This window comes from Chelonia mydas, chromosome 2, assembly GCF_015237465.2.
Source record: "Chelonia mydas isolate rCheMyd1 chromosome 2, rCheMyd1.pri.v2, whole genome shotgun sequence".
Lineage (NCBI taxonomy): Eukaryota > Metazoa > Chordata > Testudines > Cheloniidae > Chelonia > Chelonia mydas.
In genome coordinates, this window is record NC_057850.1 from 43,173,252 (window position 1) to 43,187,261 (window position 14,010).

Sequence of the window (14,010 nt, forward strand, 5' to 3'; positions counted from 1 at the left end):
TAATGACATCGACAGACCCCTCCCTTCCTCTGATGGGGTGAGGGGCAGAGGTGAGGAGAACAGGATTCTCAGAGTAAGCTGCACAAACCCCTGAAATGTATCTTTGTACAACACTTTGAGCTAATTTGAAAAGCCCTACAGGAGTGTGAAGTATTTATTAATAAACACATCAGAGGTGATTCATTTGTTAACTCTGCCAAAGGTGCAGGCCCAAGAACAGGAAGTCAGTGTTGGGCTTTACAGAGACCCAGGCAACCTGTGTAGATACCACTCAGTGAAAACATAGTGTGTTATAGTGGCAGCATACAGAGACCCCTTCAGTGGTAACTACCCTCACTAACTCTCCCTAGTGCAAGGTTGCCTTCTTACAGAAACATTCTTTCCCAGCATGCATCTCAGGTTCTAACCCTTTAAATCTGGCAGAGAGAAGCAGCTGTGGCCTGGAAGTGGCCATTTTGTACCTGGTTGCTGCTTACTGAATTCTCTTTTTCCTTGCTAGCAAGTCTGATGCATTCATTCTCTTTGTGACTTGAATGACTAGAGGACAAGAGATCTGAGAACTTAAAGCAATTCTCCCCAGCAGAGCTGCCAACAGCCCTGTTTTGGTTCTGACCATGTCCGTTTTTGAAAAAAACAGATCATATAACTGCTGCACTAGTCAAGTCCCTGGGACGGACAGGCAGCCAAGCTGTTCTTCAGCCCACTCCCCTTGTCCTTGTCAGCTTTCTTTCTTAGCTTCAGGCAGCTGGCTCCGTCTCCAGCATCCACCTCTCTACCGGGCTCAACAAGAAGCTTCCATGGAGACTGAAAGCAGAGGTCAGTCCTTTAGAGGAAATCGAAAGTGGGACTAGATGGGGCACTATAGGAGGAGGAACGTGGAGAGGTGTTTGAGGGGAACTAGGAGTTATGAGCGAGCTGTGAGGGAACAGGAGAAAAATGCTTTTGAGGGACAACTCTTCAAATAAACCAGATGTCTGGGGGCTGCTGAAGGGCTTCATGTTTACTCTGGTGACTGTGTGATTTCTCTCTCCTCCTCTTCTTGCCCTTTCCAGCATCTAAATGGAAAATAACCTAAAAGCCAGCAGAATGTGGACAGAAATGAGGGGCAAATCCTGCAAACATTCACTCATGCTTAAATTTACTGACATGAGTAGCCCCACTGAAGTTAATTTAACTTGTTGTGCTTAAAGTTAAGCACTTGTGTAAGTGTTTGCAGGATTGGGGCCTGAGTGACTCCCCAGCACATTTGATCATTTTTAAGAAGGGAAAAGTTGTAGTTTGCCAATCACCCCTTTATTAGTAAAAGGGGCATTTTGTTTGTGGCCAGCATGTTTTTTTCATTTGAAAATTTAATAATAATAATAATAATAATTAATAAATATCTGCCTTTTATACAGTACTTTTCATCAGTACACCTCAAAGCACTTTATGAAGAAGGTCAGTATCATCATCCCCATTTTACAGATGGGGAAACTGAGGTACAGGGAGGTGAAGTGACTTGTCCAGAAGGCAGTAGTAGAGTCAGGATTAGAATCAGGTCTCCTGAAACCCAGTCCAGTGCACTATTCTCTAGGCCACACTGACTCCCTAGCTGCTACCTTTCTGGTTCGTTTGTGTTTTAGTTGTAATTTTGTTTGTGCTATTAAAAAAGGAAGTATTTATAACTAGCCTATTTTTTCAAGTATAAATTGAAAACTTGTTTGGTGCTTGTTTGCTTTCATTTTTAAAAAGGAAAATGTATCTTGGCAGAATATTTTATCATTTAAAAAATGGAATGATTTCCCATAAACATGGATTTTCAATAGAAAACTGAGAAAAATAATTGGTTCAAACTAGGTTAGTTTTTTTTTTTTTTTTAAAAGCAAGAAGAACTTTATAGTTAGACAGCATGGAATTACTGGTTACTATTTGTGTGAAGCAATAGGTCTCTTTCCTAAAGACACAACTATCATGTATAATATTTTGCATGACAATTATATATTTATTTTATCTACTGCACATCCCTCCCTTGCAAAATTCCAGACCCACTGCTGCACTCGCATCTATACAGCACAAGATGTTGCCTACAGAATGACACTCCTGACTCGAGCTGAGTGAAATGTGCAGGAAAGTAGTTCAGACACAGTCTTGTGAATTCTGAGTTACTTTTCAATGTAAGCATGTTTATAGCCCTTCTTACTGTTTTCACAAACATTGCAGCAAACCGGGAAATGGCTATTCTGGTGAAATACCTGTATTCACATCTAACCACGAACATATATGTGTGAATATGAGGATTCTCCATTTGTAAAGTTTCAGTTTGGAAGCTGAAGCATATTCCCTGTAGTTTAGGTGACCAGTCCCCCACGAAGAATAACAAATAGACACGCTAAAAAGAATGGCTGTTATATTGTGGTAGGCAATATAATGAGACAATTCAGAACAGCATGATATGTGATGATCATGTGACTAGTGAACCGTTTGAGAACATCCCATAGGCTGGGATATATTTTGCATAGAGACAAAGTGTTAGTGAGCCATTTACAAATAACTCATACAGCTGGAAGGATCAGAGTTTACCTCTGGAGAATTGCAACCAGACAAATGAATTAAATTAATCAAGCAAGTAGCTCACTACCTACAGTTTGCCCAGCTCTGCTCCAGAGCGTGTTTTTGAGGAGAATTAATTGGCCAGTCTCAAAAAAGTGGTTGATTAGATTGCTGTAAAAGACGCTGACCACTTGTGATTTGGATTCAGGGTGCAAAGGTGTGTGTCCTGTTGTTTCTGGTGTTGCAAATGCCCACAATCCTCTCATTGATTCCTAGTTCAGTAGTCGTGCTGGACACTGAAGGGGGAAGTAGGGGAAGGGGTAGCTTCCATGAATCCACTTTTCTTAGCATAGCAGCAGATTCTTCATCTGTCTCTGCCTTCCTATGGAGCCATGGGAGAGTCTCTTTGCATGGGCTCTCCAAATCCTGCCTGCTCACTGAGCAGTGGAACAGCACTATTTCTGCAGCCACAGTTGAGAGGAGAGGGCTTGGTCCTTACAGAACACACTTCTCTGTTTCCCACGTGGTTTGTGCTAAAGATCTTCTCAGTGGGCGGTATAAATAATTGTTGGCCATTTCTCAGTAACCTACTGATTCTTTAGAGTAGAAAAGAAAGTCAGGACCTAACTCTGCAATTAATTGTTTCCTTCACTTATGCTGTATGAAGTTGCATCTGCTTATCATCAGGGCAGTGACACTAATGTAATCCTACTTGTGGTCTGCAAGTTTTTTGGCTGCATTGAATGAGGTTGCAGTGTCACCTTGAAAGCTATTGCTCACCTGTCTTCTAGGCAGTGTTAGCTTTGTTGCAATATCTCATCTGAATGATTAATTTTATTGTGTTAAATTCAGTTCATATTATGAAACACCTGTTCTGTGTGCAACTTGATTGTTTCCTATAGGTATGCTATCCTTAGGAGCATTTATTGAGAAGTACAGCTTTGCCTTTCCCTTTTATGAAGATGACATCCACCTAGGATTGCTTTCTGCGTGGGTTGGATTTTTCCAAGATGAATGATTTCCAGTGGTCTATAGCTCAATCCAAGTTAAAACTGGAGAAGACAGTTTTTGATTCTCAGCAGGAGTTACTGTCTATCCAAAAACTTCAACAGATTTCTGTGCAGAATTCTCTGATTCCCATTTCTCTATCTGTGAGGAATTTGGGAGGTTAATGTTGAATTTGCAGATTTCCTTTGATAAATATATTAAAAATATTGTTTAAAAGAACTTTTTATTATCTGAAAAATATAGTGGGAATGAAATCCTGCCTGACTTCTGTGATTTTGGAGAAAGTTTTACCTGCTTTTGTTGTACTTACTTTGGATTGCTGCAATTGTGTGTTTGCAGCTTTGCCAACATTTAGTGCAGAGGTGCCTTTGGCCCAGAATGCAGCACGAAGAATGATTCTGGTGGTACCTATAGGAATAAGCATATTTTTTTCCTAAACTCAGTGTGTTCATATTTCAGTCTTGTTGATCTAAAGGAGGCTTAATGACTTAAGCTCAAACTTGTTGGCAGAGCTGCTTTTTTGAGAGTGGAATGGACAACTTATTCCTAATGCCGGACTGTGTCATCCCTGAAAGCTGTGGTCTGGTTCTTCTCATGACCTCTATGTTTTCTGGGCATAGGATCTAGGTTCCAGACTGTGGGGGCTCAAAGCTTCAATCTTTTAGTTTCTAACCGGCGTTTTCCCTCATACTCCCTCCCACCCCATAAGTATCTAATACAGTTGCCTGTAGCAACCCCTGGCTGCAACAGGACACAACATAACTGTCAGCCACATACTGTCCATATGCCAATGTTCAGTCAGAGTACAAAAGCATATCTGTTCTTTTCAAAATAGCTAGGGTGAGAGATTAACAAACAACTTAATAGCACTTGTGCAGGCCTGATATATTCCGTTCACCTTTTTTTCATTTGAGGAGTGAAATGGGAGGGTATTTTTAAAGCAACAGATTTGATTAATGTATCAGGATTTTTTATTAAGAAACATAATTTGGGTCATTGCACTTATATTGTAAAGCTTGACATAAATATCCTGAAACAAAAAGTATCACAGTCGAAGTGTGTACTGGAAGAAACTCTTGTAGAAGCTCATTTTTTTTAGGTCTCGTCTATAGCGGTTTCTTTGCCTTTAATATTAATTGACATTAATGTAAAGAAACATACTGGACACATATCAAACACCTGATTGCTAGAATTTAAATTATACATCTTTCCTCTTTTTAATAGAGACTTTTCTAACACTACAAGCAAACAGGGCCATAACAGCGTGAAAACGGGGTGCTTCAGAAGAAACTTTTACTGTGTAATGCAGAAATCAGTCTTCAATCACAGAAGAGTCCCCACAGCCACTAAGATCAGGCAAAGCAAATGTTTTCTACTGATCTTATTATATTTGGTTTTAGATTCAGTTGAGAATCCAAGCTAAACTGTTTTCATCTCACTGAGGTTTTTGGTTGCAGGTGGTGAACCAATGTGTGTTTCCTCTCAATGTATGGGCTCTTTGTTGCAAAGAAGGATTAATTTTACAATGTCCATTTTACAGTTATGGTGTGACTGATATTAATCATTTTTAGTATGTAATAAGATTTGTATTGATCTGCAATGTTTGAGATAAAAAATATACTGTCATAGGTTGCTGTACACTTGGCTTACAGAATAAGGCAGCTGTGTTTTTTATTAAAGTAATTTTGTTTCAGATTGTGTAGGCTTATGCTGAACATTCAGTTACTAAAAAAATTAATTAAAAATAGTTGCTTGATACTATTTTAACATTAATTCACTTTCCAGAACCATTCATTTTGTTGCATGCCTTCATGTGACCATCCTAAGCCCATGAAATAAGGTAATCCTAGACACAGGCTGAAAGTACATATTGTTGTAAACAGTTTCCAAAAACTCAGTGAAGGTAGAGTAGATGAATATAAACTAATCGTACAACTGGACTCATAAAGTCAAATTATCAGTTAGGGACGTGTGCATGCCTAATTTTTCTGAGCAAACACACAATATACATGTGCAAATCAGATATTTGTGCATGCACACTTGGCCAGATACGTGCCTACCAGGCTGTGTGTCATTTGATTTGAGAAACAAGGTGGGTGAGTTAATGCCTTTTATTGGACCAGTTTCTGTTGGAGAGAGAGACAAGCTTTCGAGCTTCTGTACGTATTAGGAAGGTATGCACCTGTGTGTGCTTTACTTTGAAAAATCTGCCTCACAGCGTACCATGTGGGCAGTGGCAATGTAAAGTTCTCGATGTGCCTCGACACTGACGTACTGGGGGTGGCTTCACCCCTTGGGATATAGGTCAGTTCGCCCTCCATGCCTAGTCATCAGCAGAAAGGTCAAGAATTATCACCAACAAGGATGCCAAATGTGATGTGGAAGACTGCACGCTAGAAACATCATTGAGGCCACCAACTGTTTTCACAAAGGCTACAGAACAGCTATAAGCTGCTAGTAACTGCTTTTGGGCAGCATCAATCTGGATTGAATTTAAAAAGAAATCTCTCTCAGTGGTTTCTCTCACTCCCTTTAGATTCTTTCTTTTGCTTAGACACTTCAGACCATGTTTTTTGGTCTTTGGTTTTAGACAGGGTATTATAAGTGGATTGTGTTCCAAAGCCTATCTGCGACAGTCATTGGGACATCCAAATGCTGTGCCGGTATAATGTTTTGCAATAGATGTTAGAATTAAACCACAAAATAGAAACCACATTATTAATTGCCTGGTTTGAACCCACAAAAATAAGGAAACTCAAAGACAATGTAAGAATAGTAAAGTGGTGCAGAGTTGATAAAAACATACAAGTTTGGGGCTAAAGTCTTGTCCCCCATAAACGCTGACTTTGTACAGGAATTTATGGGATAGAATCTTCCTTCCTGTAGCCATAGCACAAAATAACTGCACCCAGTACTGCAGCCTCCGGGATGTGGTAGCAACAGTAGCCTGCTGTGTTGATGGTTAGTGAATCTGTGGATTGTGGACTTGCTAGCAGAGCTGGATTAAGGTTATGAGGGGCCTAAGGCTAATGGGAGGGAAGGGCTTAAGTATGAATTACATATTGCAAAAAAAATAATAATGAAGTAATCAAACATTTATCTACATACATATTTATTTATGTAAAATTAACAAATTTATTCTACTCTTACTACACTCAGTTCTTTAAACAAACAATCCTCCCCCCAAGTTTTAGCTGTGGCAAAGTCAAGAATGATGTCATCGTAATTCAAAGACCTGACGATTTCATTCTCAGTTCTCAAGGGGGACAAAGCATTGAGATGCTCTTGAGTCATGGAAGATCAGAGGACATTTTTGACCCTTGTTAGAAGAGAGAAGGAATGTTCTCCACTACAGTTAGTATCGTTAGTGTCAAATACAGCCGTAAGGCACTTTCAAAATTTGGGAAACGTTCTGTCACATTGGATTCAGTGATAGCTTAGTACAGCCAGATAGATTTGCTTTCATCATCTTTTCTCTCTATATCTGAGAGTGATGTGAATTCAACAAATTAAAGAAATTCTTTAGTAAAATTGACTGAGAGATCATCTGGGAACTTCTGATACAGATGTTTGATACCTTCACTGACTTCGGAACTTGCAATGTTAAGCAAAAAATTTGTCAGTACACTAAAGGTTTTGTCAATATTTTCGTAAGCCTTGATCCAATGTTCTAATGAACTCTTCAGTTTGTCAATGATTGTGATGAAGGTATTAACTCTGAAGGCCTCTTTGTCACTGAATGAGTGGGCAGTTGCATCATTGCATGTCGTCTGTCTTTTGTGGCGTTTGGCTGACTTATACTTATGGTTAGCAGTTCTTGAAGTCCCCTGAATTTCATACTCCTCAAAACTATCCCGCATTTGTTAAAGAACAGTTCCAAGGCTCCTCATTAGGTTTACAGCAGTGGAAAGGTCAACTGGAGCACTTTGCAAGCTTAGACTGCACCTGCTGAATAGCTGAAGTATATCATTCCATACCTCACACAAAATACCAGTTTCTAAAGTGTGCATTGTATCACTCAGGATCTTTGCATCTTTTACAGAAAAAATTGTACTACTCTTGGAAAAATCCAAAAAAGGAAACTGATTCAACACAACAATCCACAGCAGACTGGCCAACAAGGTTGAGTGAGTGTGCAGCACATGAAATGTAATCAACCAAAGCATTGCGCTCTTTTATCTTTGCCTGCATCCCTGGATATTTGCCTTTGCCACTCATATTGCTTGCATTGACATAGCTTTGGCCATGACAAAGGCTAATGTCAATCCCATTTTCAGTGAGGAAATCGAGTAGGTACAAGGCAATTTCTCCCCTGTGTGGCTGGTGATGTTTATGAGGGTCATGAAATGCTCAACTGGTCCGCTGGGTAGCACATAACACAAGATGACAGTCAGCCAATCTACAAGTGACACATCCTGTCTTGAGTCAATGGACACTGAAAACTATCCCACATCTTTGATCTCATCTACAATGGCTGATAGCATTGTCTTTGTGATGAATTCATTGCACTGCTGGCAAATAGTCTTTGATAGATAAGATGTATGGCCTTTTCCATGATTTTTGTGTTCATTGATGTGCTGTGCTAAGAAAGGGTTGAACTTGGCGATTAGCTCTAGAATCCAAGGTAATTGCCATTGTGTTTTGATCCAACAGTCTCATCTGAGCCACAGAATGGCAGACCATGCTCAGCAAGAAAAACTATGGTTTCAGCTATGCGTCTGAGAACATTCTTCCAATAAGCATGAGCTTCCAAAAACTGGTTTTCCGTTTGGGTATCAATTCTGCCACTAACTTTCTTTCGGGCATGGTAGCTGCTAACTGACCATGTATGCTGCTCACTCATTTCATGATTGGTAACGTATGCAGTATTCTTCCAGTCACTGAAGCCTTTGCAGATCATTCCCCACTTGTTGGTATCAGAAAATAGGTGGCAATAAAAACAGTACACTTTCTTCGCAGAAGGCGAATAGATGAGCCATTCTTGTTTGCCAATCTGTTTTGTTAGGCTTCATATATTCAAACACTGATTTGGTCAGGTAAGGATTCTGATTGGTGTACTCTCACTTTGTCAATGAAAAGATTCTGGCATTTCTGTGGGCCCTTCTGAGTCCAATATGGAGTGAGGTCTTGAGAAGTCATGTCTCACTCACCTGGATCATTGGAGGAGGATATTTTTATATTACTATCACTGGGAAAATCTTCAGAGGAGTGGGGTGAAACTCCAGCTAGAGAAGTCACAGGAGGCTGCTCCTTTTCATCAGGTGCAGGCACAGTAGGTTCACTTGGGCTGGTATTTGCCTGGACTACTTCGCTACCAGACTTAATAGGAGCAAAAAACATTAGGAGAGAAGGAACACCTTTCAGCACTACATCTTGTCTTTGCTGTCTTTCTTTGGCCTCCTTCAATTTTTGCCATCCTCCTTTCTTCGACATGGTTTCTACTGTCCAGTGTAGGCCTGCTGTGCACAAAGTTCAATATTGTTTGGGCCCACAAACTTAGCCCACGAAGACAAAATCACAACCACCATAAATTGAATTCACAGTCTTGATGGATTAATTTGTACAAACAAAGCAATATCTAACGATGGCCCCGCTATTGTCACTTAGCTGTTACTTCAATATAGAATGGAGAGCCTAAAAATAGAAGCGCCTAAAAAATTAGGGCCTAAAGTATGGCCTAAATATAGGAGAGCCTAATGCTATAGTCTTATTAGCCTATGGGTTAATCCGGGACTGCTCACTAGCCATTCCTCATCCCACATCTACTGTGCTTCCTTCAAGCGAGTTCCCCTGGAGAGTACTCTGCAGTATTCCTAGGGTTTACAATCACTCTACGTGGCCTTTCTGTAGTCAACTCACCAGGTATGGAGCCACAGTGGTACAGCTAGTCGGAAAATGATTTTTGTTACCATGAAAATGTCAACAAAATTAAAAAAAATACTTTTTGTTCAACATTTTCATCAAAAATTTGGGGTTTTCAGGTTTTGGGTTTTCAGTTTTTCAGTAGTCACCCTCAGCCCCCAAAATGAAAACAACAGTTTGAAGGAACATTTTTGAACAGCTCTATGCAGTGGGTTCTGGTGGTTTTAGACTTTTTCAAACAAAAGAGAGGAGAGGATTTGCCCTTTGTTTGGTGAGGCCTGTTTGGAAGTATGTGTGGGATGAAGGAATCCGATTGCTTATACCAGAACTGAATTTGGTCCTTTTTTTCTCATTGAGTTCTGTTGTATACTTCCTCTTCTTCCACAGTAGTGAATGGTATAATATGCTGAGAGCAGTGTTTGTGAACTCTGATAAGGAGCTATTCTTATTGTGCATTCAGTAAAGAGACAGCTGAAGCTGATCCCCTATTTCTAACAGCTTTATTTCTATAGCTCTACTCAAAAGACCAGGTCTAGCTCAGGTTCACATTGGCTTTTGCCAGCAGAAACCCAGTTCCAAAGCCCCCAGGGTCAAAAGTTCATCCAGGGACATTGTGATGGAAGAAAGTGGCCATAACCTTCCCATTCATTGGGGAGACTGATAGAGGGCCTTTGAGGACTGAAAAGTGAGTGAAGCTGGCCAACAAAGGAGAATGATCAACACTGGTAAAAGGATGCCTTGAGTCAGTTAATTTCTTCAGCAGCCTCAGCTAGCAAAACCCCTTTTCTCCAAGGCCTATGCTCATTAATTTCTCCCTTGCTATGCTATTATTTGTCATTTAACTCTGCAGTTGTGTTGTTTACAGCAGGTCAGTGACATGTTTTGGGAAAGAGTATGTATGAGAAACATTATACAAAATAAAATATACTATGGTAACATTAAATGAACATAAGTGTGGCTATACTGGATCAGAACAATGGTCCATCTAGCCCACTTCAGACAGTGGCCTGTGCCAGATGCTGCAGAGGGAATGAACAGAACAGAGCAATTTATCGAGTGATCCATCCCGTGTCATCCTATCCCAGTATCCCTGGTTTAGGGACACCCCTGGCATGGAGTTGCATCCCTGACTATCTTGGCTAATAGCTGTTGATGGACCTGTCCTCTAAAAACTTATTTAATTCTTTTTGAACCCAGTTAAAAAAAGCTTTTTGGCCTTCACAACATCCCTGGGCAAGGAGTTCCACAGATTGACTATGTGTTGTATGAAGAAGTACTTTCTTAGGTTTGTTTTAAACCGGCTGCCGATTAATTTAATTGGGTGACCCCTGGTTCTTGTGTTATGTGAAGGGGTAAATAAGACTTCCCTATTCACTTTCCTCACACCAGTCATGATTTTATAGACCTTTTGTTGTGTCCCTCCCCCACCATCTCTTTTCTAGGTTGAACAGTCCCAGTCTTTTTAATCTCTCTTCATATGGAAGAAGTTGTTCCATACCTTTAATCATTTTTGTTGCCCTTCTCTGTATTTTTTTCCAATTCTAATAGATCTTTGTTGCGATGGGGTGACCAGAACTGCACACAATATTCAAGGTGTGGGAATACCATGGATTTCTGTAGTGACACTATGGTATTTTCTGTCTTATCTATCCCTTTCCTAATAGTTTCTAATGTTCTGTTAGCTTTTTTTCACTGCTACTGCACATTGCGCAGATGTTTCAGAGAATGATCCACAATGACTCAAAGATCTCTTTCTTCAGTGGTGGTAACTAATTTAGACCCCGTCATTTTGTATGTATAATTGGGATTATGTTTTCCAATGTGCATTACTTTGCATTTATCAACATTCAATTTCGTTTGCCACTTTCTTGCCCCATCACCCAGTTTTATGAAATCCCTTTGTAGCTCTTCTCAGTCAGCCTTGGACTTAACTATCTTGAGTAATTTTGTATTGTCTGAAAACTTTGCCACCTCTGTGTTTACCCCCTTTTTTAGATCATTTATGAATATGTTGAGCAGCACAGGTCCCAGTACAGATCCTTTAGGGAGCCCACTATTTACTTCTCTCCAATTTATATTTCTTTATTTCTTATCTTTCAACCAGTTACTGATCCATAAGAGGACCTTCTCTCTTCCATGACAGCCTACTTTGTTTACGAACCTTTGGTGAGGGACTTGTCAAAGGCTTTCTGAAAGTCCAAGTACATTATATCCACCCTTGTCCACATGTTTCTTGACCACCTCAAAGAATTCTAATAGATTGATGAGGCATGATTTTCCCTTACAAAAGCCGTGTTGATTCTTCCCCAACTTATCATATTCAACAATGTATCTGATAATTCTGTTCTTTACTATATTTTCAACTAATTTGCCTGGTACTGAAGTTAGGCTTACCAGACTGTAATTGCCAGGATCACCTCTGGAGCCTTTTTAAAAATTGGCATCACATTACCTATCCTCCAGTCAACCGGTACAGAGGCTGACTTAAGCAATAGGTTACATGTCACAATTAGCAGTTTTTTGCAATTTCATATTTAAGTTCTTTCAGAACTCTTGGGTGAATACCATCTAGTCCTGGTGACTTATTACTGTTTAATTTACAAATTTGTTCTTAAAATTCCTCTGCTGACATCTCTATCTGTTCCTCAGATTTTTTACCTAAAAAGAATGACTTGTGTGGGAATCTCTCTCTTATCCTCTACAGTGAGGTCTGATGGAAAATATTCATTTCGCTTCTCCACAACAGCCTTGTCTTTCTTAAATGCTGCTTCAGCGTGTTGGTCATGCAGTGGCCTCTCTGACTATTTGGCTGGCTTCCTACTTCTGATGTGCTTAAAAAAATGTGCAGTTAGTTTTTGTGCCTTTAGTTGGTTGCTCTTCAGATTCTTTCTTGGCCTGCCTAATTATAATTTTACATTTGCCTTGCCAAAGTTTATGCTCCTTTCTATTTTCCTCATGAAGATTTAACTTCCAATTTCTAAAGGATGCCTTTTTTTCCCCTCTAACCACCTCTTTCAGTCTGCTTATCAATAAGCCTAAGCCCCTCCTCCAAACACCATCACTTCATCCACACATTGAGACCCTGCAGTTCTGCAAGTGGAACTGGAAGCATTTCAGAGAATGCTACCATGGAGGTGCTGGACTTTAATCTCTTACCTAGCAGCCTTAATTTGGCCTCCAGGACCTCTCTTCTACCTTTCCCTATAACACTGGTACCTACATGTACAATGACCACCAGCTTCTCCCCAGCACTGTACATAAGCCTGTCTAGATGTCTCAAGAGGTCTGCAACCTTTGCATCTGTCAGGTTATTCATCATGCTGTTCTCTTGGTCATCACAAACCCAACTATCTTTAATTCTAATAATTGATTCTCCTATATTACTATTACCTGTCTCTTAATAATAACAGGGGTCCCTTCATCTGGAGGGGGATCCTCAGTGTGAGAGGATACCATGACATCATCTGGAAGGAGGGTCCCAACTATGGAATTGTTTCCCTTCACTCCACCTTGATGTTCTCCTTCTCTGAGACTTTCATCCTCCTCAACAGTCCAGAGGCTGTCATACAGGAAGTGGGACCATTCTATTGGGTCCCAGAAAATTTTGTCTATGAACCTCTCTGTCCTCCTTAGCTTTTCCAGTTCAGAGGGAAGTTCTGAGGGGGCAGTCAGGGCTCGGGAAGTGGGAGGGGGCGGATAGGTTGCGGGGGCCAGGCTGTTTGGGGAGGCACAGCCTTCTCTACCCAGTCCTCATAGAGTTTCGGAACCCCAATGTGGCCCTTGGGCCAAAAAGTTTGCCCACCTCTGTTATAGAATCTCATTAGGAAGCTCTCAGCCTTGACTAGCATGCCGCTAGGCTCAGCGCACAGTCACGAAACAGCCCACGCTATAAACTTCAATCAAGCAGGCACACAGCAAGCAAGCAAGCAAACACACAACAACAAACAGACAACAAATGCATCCCAATACAACACACTGGGCCAAATTCTAGCTTAGTGTAAACTCTGTGAGGTTACTGGAGTTACAGCAGGGGTCAACATGGCCTTTTGTGACTATATGATATAACGTTTTTCTGGCAGCCACTATTTGGAACTTCCTGCTATTCCCAGGTTTATTATTTGTATGTAGGCTATTTGTATTGCTTAATTTGTGAAGAGACTACAGTGCAGTAAATGTTGACTGAATGATGACTATCAAACATAAAGTGTAATTAACACAGACGGGTGTTTATTGCCAACAGTGGCATGAAACAATTTTATTCCTCTCTTTGCTGCTAACTCTGATATATTAAGGAGCGTCATATCATATTAGAACATTGTTGGTGCATGGGGAGTTCAGCATGTGCCTCTAGGCTTTGAAAACAATTTAGACCAGTTGTATTTTTACTGGCTGGCAGGCATTGGAATTTGTCAGTATCATATTCCCCTTAATTCTTTTGTGATTGAAGTAATCTATTGTGCATACACTTAGATATTGCTCAAGTTACTTTAGTGTGCAGGGGAGCATTTTATTATGGGAAACTAGTGGTGAACAACCATTTTATGTTATCACTGGAAAAGTTATACCAAACAGGATACTCATAATATGAATTTTGCATTGATGTGTTCGCAA

General features: G+C 40.3%; 1 long non-coding RNA gene across 1 annotated transcript; it reads left to right on the plus strand.

The window, feature by feature from the left end:
* The first annotated feature begins 438 nt into the window (after positions 1–438).
* On the plus strand, positions 439–4,708 carry LOC122464428. The gene is made up of 2 exons (XR_006288435.1): positions 439–816; positions 3,432–4,708. It is a non-coding gene; the product is annotated as an uncharacterized LOC122464428 (long non-coding RNA).
* The last annotated feature ends 9,302 nt before the right edge of the window (positions 4,709–14,010 follow it).